At 40.4% G+C, this 6,941-nt stretch overlaps 1 long non-coding RNA gene across 1 annotated transcript; it reads left to right on the top strand.

Annotated features, from left to right (window-relative positions):
• The first annotated feature begins 57 nt into the window (after positions 1 to 57).
• Positions 58 to 5,104, top strand: LOC144591705 (uncharacterized). Its single transcript, XR_013546991.1, has 3 exons — positions 58 to 180; positions 1,368 to 1,438; positions 4,223 to 5,104. It is a non-coding gene; the product is annotated as an uncharacterized LOC144591705 (long non-coding RNA).
• Positions 5,105 to 6,941: the final 1,837 nt, after the last annotated feature.

The following is a 6,941-nucleotide window of genomic DNA, read 5'->3' as shown; positions in this document are numbered from 1 at the left end:
CACTATCGCTGAATTACAATATGTACTCATTCAAGATTCTTTCATCCTCCTACAGTATGGACAATAATATCAATTGGCTAATAGAGAAGTGCTACGGATTCCTGCCCTCCCTGTGGTTGTACAACTCCTGATTGAAGAGGAGGATTTACCAGGAGCCCTGCTGCGGTTATGTTGCAATAGGTAGGTTCAGAGGTGCCATGTAATTATGTACCCTATATAAATTGCACAATTAAAAATCTGGTCATGTACAGAATAAAAGTAGTTTCTACGAGTTGTCTTTGGAAGTGAATCAGATGGTCAACACACTTTTGCCAACGTTACTGATTTGAATGTTGCCAAATCATCCTCAAAGTTACTGTTGTTAACCTAAAGTTGACTGACTCAAAGAAAGGAATAGAATAAAGAACATTATGGCTCTTTGGCTCACAATGCCTGTGTTGCCAAGATGTCTGTGTTGAAATTATGCCAATATAAATCCTCTACCTGTAGCTGATCCATACCCCCCCTATTCCCTGCATACCCAGGTGCCAATCAAAGGATATAGAACAATACCATAGAACAGGCAAAAAAAACCTCATAAATAACTAAGTGTCGAGTTCAGCATCTTACATTGTTTTAGTCACTCCCCTGAGCAGCCGGGAGAGAATCAAAGTACTGCATTCCAGTTACTTAGTCTTGGCCCTTGATGCTTGCTGCAGCACCTACACTTCTATAATAGCTGCTGGACTCTCAATTTCGCTGCCTACTAAGTTGGACAACAGTTTTGAGCAAAGATACAAGATAGACCACTCGACCCTAAAAACCATAGTATGTCACGGTGCTGTTTTAGTAGGCAGAAACTTGCAGAAACATTAAAAAAGAAAAATTAACAAAAATCTGTGAATTGATAGATGAGATATATTCTGCATTTTAATGGGAACATACTGTTCCCCCAAAACACTGATTACACTACAAGAGGCATAGCGAACGGCGGGTTTTGCCTACTAAAATGGTGGGGCGTTACGCTCCATTGTATACTACAGTTCAGTATAGCGATTTCAAGGAAGTAGTCCATCTTGTTCTTCTAGTATCTTTGGTTTTCAGTGGCGCTAAATATCTAGGCTTTGGATTCATTCCAGAGGGTCCTCGAATGAAATTCAACTGCTGCAGCTCGACTTTGACACATTTTGTTCGTGAAATCTTCACCCTCTCCTCTGGTTATCTCCTCTTTACACTCAGTCCTGGTGCAGGGTCTCGACCTGAGACATAGATTATTCCTTTGCTTCCACAGTGCTAGGAAGCATCTGCTGAGTTCCTCCAGTAATGTGTTTGTTGCAGTACAATTATGCTATTTTTTTATGCTAACAGAAATTATTTTCCCCCCACAGTCAAGTATGGACAGATTGCCTCGTTCAAGAATGCTGACAGGAAATTCAACATTCGTGCCCTGATGTCCGAGGTAAAATAGGGAAAGGCTTATTATTGGAATTAGTTTTTATTTAAATGTATTACAGGAATACAATTTACTGAGGCGTTGTGTTGCTTTACTGCCCTGGAGCTAACACTTCACACTCACATTGCCCCTCATCATTTAACCTCCCCACCATCTTTCAAATGAAAGAAAAACATTGTGGACATTCCCAAAACAATAGGAGAGATTAGACAGCAGGTGGTGTAATGTCAATGATGATGAAGGTATGTTGCTCATTTAGTGGAGATTACAGACTTTGTAAATCTGAAAGTCTTTACTTGTTTTGGTCATTGTTCAATTTCTTGTTAATCACTTTGAACAGAAATTTTCAACAACTAGCTTTTAATATTCATAGATCTGACACAAATGGATTAAATTGGCAATAATTTGGCAATCTTGTCCTCTCCATAATAAAAATTGCACTGCACTGGGGTGCAAGGAAATTGCCTATTTGTTATCTCATTGATAGCTTTGTAACAGTTGTTTTACTCTTCACTAAGTGGAAAAGTATATTATGTCTATTCTGTTGACCAAAATCCTTTCCTCAATGTTTTATTCTTTTCCTGATAAGTATAATTTCACATTTTTCTACAAATATTTTATAATTTTTACAGCTCTTCTAGTGTATCCATATTTTTAAAAAATAGCATAGCAACTGAAACACAACATTTAAGCTTTTCAAATTTTCGTTTTGTCCCTCCATAAATATGTTTGGTTTGCTTTTGCTTGAACCTTTTAAACCACTTCATGATTTTTTGTATATTTGTACGTCCAAATTCATTTTTTCCCTTTAGATTCTCAGACAGCTAGCCTAGAATTTTGACACATCAGAAAAACAGGAGTTACAACGTTGAAAATTGTATTAATGTGACATCATGTAATTTTGCTTACATTTTTGGCACATCAACATCTATCATTATTCGCATATGATTATTTTAATGGGTAATTTGTTAACCTCACATATAGCTCAGCAAAATAATGGCAATGCCCAAATTCATTTCCAGGGAGATTTTCAAAGATGTTGGTCTATATAACGAAGGTATCACAAAATGCTGGAGTAACTCAGTGGGTGAGGCAGCATCTCTGGAGGGAAGGAATGGGTGACGTTTCGGGTTGAGACCATTCTTCGCTGAGTTACTCCAGCATTTTGTGATACCTTCGATTTGTACCAGCATCTGTAGTTATTTTTCTAAACAACTTGGTCTGAATAACGAATGCCATTGATCATGGAGAAGAACCAGCTTTTAATAATCATGAAGCTGAAACTGAATGTCTTTAAACAGCAAGTCTGTGTGTTTGCCTGTGTATAATCCATAATCCCTTCATTCCTTGCACATTCATGTGCCTATCAAAAAGCCTCTCAAGTGCCATTATCGTATCTGTCTCAACCACAACCTTGGCAGTGCATTCCAGGCACTCAACACCCACTGTGTGAAAAAAAAATCTTTAAAAAAACCCTCAATAATTTGCAATCAAAATTATCTCATAGTGCCTCTCTGGCTAATCGTGGTTGTCAATAAGGTAGTCCTCAAGCCAACATAGTTTAGTATTTATTTCTGGAGTGGCTGAATTAAAATTTCAAAGTTACTGAGTTCCGATTGAATTCTGCCTCATATGTGGAAAGACATATGACTCTTCATGGAGGCATTGGAGAGGATACAAACATGATCAACAGGTGTGGGACCAAAATTGGGAATTGCTACTCATCTTTTGAACAATTAGTTAATTTGACTGGGAAAAAGAGGAACTTAACAAGATACTAGTGTTCTCCATTTCACCCACTACCAACCCTTGCAGACAACCATGGCTTATTGCAGACCGAACCATATGTCACTTTAACCACTTCTTTGCTGTGGAGAGCCAGTAGAGGGCTGAGGCCCTATTTCAGGTTCCCAGTGTAGTGATGGAGAGGGCAGCGACCCGTGCTAAGTTCCTGACACAGCAGTGCCATCACCAACAGGCCATTCAGACCTTGCAGCCAGAACCACCATTCAATATTATCATGGCTGATCATCCAGAATCATACCCTGTTCCTGCTTTTTCCCGGTATCCCTTGATTCCGTTATCCCCAAGTGCTATATCTAACTCTCTTTTGAATACATCCAGTGAATTGGCCTCCACTGCCACCTGTGGCAGAGAATTCCACAGATTCACAACTCTCTGGGTGAAAAAGTTTTTCCTCATCTCAGTCCTATTCTTAAACTGTGACCCCCTGGTTGTGGACTCTTCCATCATGGAGAATTTTTTCCTGCATCTAGCCTGTCCTATCCCTTAATGTTATGTTTCTATAAGATCCCCTCTTACCCTTTGAAATTCCAATGAATATAAACCCAGTCTAAATTCCAGTGAATATAAGCCCAGTATCTCCCTCCTTCTGCTTTGCATTTCACTTCTTTTCTCTAATTATCTGACAGTCTTGTGTCTCTTTTTATCTTCACCGTTTGTCCCCCCATCTGCTTATAAAACCCCCTCGCCTGTATCCACTTGCTCGGCTTTGTCCCCTCCCACCTTTTTTTCAGCTTTCTTGCCTTCCCTATTAAAACCAAAACATCACCTATTCATTCCCTCCAGTGATGTTGCCTGACCTGCTGAGTTATACCAGCACTCTATGTTTTATTTTTGGTGTGCTAGTTGTAAATGTGCGCTGGATCTACTAAGTGATTTGGTTTTATGTACCCTGCTACCATATCTTTAATTTAATTTCCCTAATGCTGATGCCAGCCTAACTGATCTGAAGTTCCTCATTTTCTATCTCCCTCTCTCCTGAAATAGTGAAGCGTCATTTGCTCTCTTCGAACTTGTGTGAACCATTCTGCAACCTACGGAATTCTGGAAGATGATGAACAGTGCGCCTGCCTGAAAGGCTGCGGATCAAGTTCTGGAATTTGGGCAGCTATTTTCCAGCCGGCACGGACACCATCTTCTATGTCTCCAACTCTACGACTACTTGAAACTGGCAAGACCTCTGATACACACAACACCGTGGAAACATGGAGCGCTCTCCCCAAAAGGCTTTTTGGATGCTGTGGGTCAGTTGGTATTTTCAATGCCATGATAAATAAGATTTTTGGTGGGAGGGTTAATGAGGGATTCGGAGCAAAACGTGCATAAATTAATCTGAGCACAGGCCTTCCCTGACTAACAAATGGATTTGTACAGATGTTGATTTTTGTATTTGTCAGAAAATAGGCAAAAATTACTCTATGGTACCATTCTACTGCATTTTGTAATGAATGGCATTAAAAAAAACACATAATGCTGTCAAGAAGGAACGATTATTAAGAGACAAAACTAGTTCTGACGTTCCTAGAAATGAACGTATGTAAGTACATTGGACTTTTGAATTTAATATTGGAGCTTTTCTGCATGTCTGAATTTCTCGTAAGTGGGGCATTTGTTACTCTGGGACGGCCTGTGTTCTGCTCTGTCATGATTGAATGGCAAGAAAAATATTAGAGAAACTGAATTGAATATGTTTTTTGCTTTGAAGAGGAATGTTATGCAGATCATGTAATTGAGGTAGAGAAAAGTATTTATGGCACTTGGACTATAATTTTATATTCATGAGTGAGGGGCGGAATGCTGAGGCACAACAAATTTGCCATATGCTTGTTTAGTTTCTGTGATGAAAAATGATTTGTAATCTGGCAAGCAAAGTCATTAATGGATTGTCTTGCGATTCCCAGGCATACTTTACACATGGCTGGCAATTTCACGTAAAAGATCAAAAGTATTGCCTTTGATTCTTTTTCACTAACTCAGTATTCCTTGGTTAGAAACCTTTATGCCTTTGGCAAGAACCGTATGTACCTGACTGATCTATGAACTCTCCTTTTAACCTTCTCTAAGCACTACAATCCCACTTTCTTTGGATTTTTCATGTAATTGAAGACTTTCATCTTGATAGCATTCTTGCTGTTTTATGCAGTTGAGCAGACTGATGTAGATTTGTAAAAACAGCATACCTGACTTGCTTTTATACTTTGCTTCTCTGTTCCAAAGGTTCTGTGTTCCTTTTTTAAACTGTCTAAACCAACTTGTTCTGCAATTGTTAAAAATTGCCTTTGTACATCTGCAGCAGTCTCTGTCCCAACATCCCCATAAAATTGTACCATTTAGTTTACATGGAACTCTAGAGGTGAGAGCTGGGTTACTGTTCCTTCTCCGTTGTTTAGGTAGCACTCTATGCAGTGCAGCTTTGATTGCAGGCATGAGATGATGTGGAATGCTTGGTTTTAGGTACTGGTGAGTCCAACCAGTGACTGGACTGGGACTCAAGCAATAGACAACTCTCGACCGTCATTAGAGGCAAAAATTGGATATTGAGAACTACTGTAGAATTGCATGCAAACATGGGTGACAAACTGCATTAATATTTCCCATGATTACAAGCATCTGATAATACCACAAAATGGTCATGCCAGAAGTATGCAAAACACTTTCGCTTTAAACTAATAATCCCATTACAGATTGCCTTGCTTGCAAAGCCTGGATGTTTTGGGGTCACCACCAGAGTGGTAAATGTGACTTGTATCCTTCCTGAGTAATCGATTTAAAATGCATTTACAAGTTCATGAGTCATTCGAGTTTAGTTAGCCATTCGCCCCATTGAGTCGACCCCGCCATTCAATCATGGCTCATCTACCTTTCCTCCTCAACCCCATTCTCCTGCTTTCTCCCACAACCTTTGACATCCTTACTAATCAAGAACATGTCAATTTCTGCTTTAAGTATACCCAATGACATTGCCTTCACAGCCATCTGTGGCAATGAATTCCACAGATTCACCACCCGATGACTAAAGAAATTCATCCTTGTATTTATATGGATATGTCCTTTTATTCGGAGGCTGTGCCCTGTGGTCCAGGACTCTCCCACTAGTGGAAACATCCCCTCCACATCCACCCTTTCCAAGCCTATCATTATTTTGTAAGCTTCAATGAGGTCCTCTCATCCTTCCAAACTCCAGTGAGTACAGGTCCTGAGCGGTCAAACGCTCATACGTTAATCCAATCGCCCTCTGGATCATTCTCGTAAACCACCTCTGGATGTCGGCACAGCCAGCCCCCACCTCCGATGTGGGCCCAAAACTGCTCACAATGCTCCAAATGCAGTCTGACCAGTGCCCTCTAAAGCTTCAGCATTATATCCCTGTTTTATATTCTAATCCTCTCGAAATAAATGCTTTTAGATCACTTGCCAGGCTTTGTACCCCGCCCTCTTTTTCAAGTATGCTACGTCACTAGGCCACTCCCAACAGGCTGCTCCACTCAAGCTTGCTTCCCTTTTATTTGCTACTCCTGTCTCTGGCACGAATGAGTCGGCTTCGGCGATTGTCTTTGAAACTGCTGAACGCCGCCCCAGTGGTTGTGCGCCTGTCTGTCCTGTCACTGGCACGGGTTTCCAGTTCTTTTGGGACTTGGCCTGTGTAGTGAAGGTGGACCGTGATGCAGTCTTTGAACCGTTTCTTTGGGTGCCCTGGTTCTTTAAC

Source organism: Rhinoraja longicauda, unplaced genomic scaffold (assembly GCF_053455715.1).
Source record: "Rhinoraja longicauda isolate Sanriku21f unplaced genomic scaffold, sRhiLon1.1 Scf001507, whole genome shotgun sequence".
Lineage (NCBI taxonomy): Eukaryota > Metazoa > Chordata > Chondrichthyes > Rajiformes > Arhynchobatidae > Rhinoraja > Rhinoraja longicauda.
The sequence above is the reverse complement of the archived record's forward strand: the minus strand, read 5'-3'. Positions and strand labels throughout refer to the sequence as shown.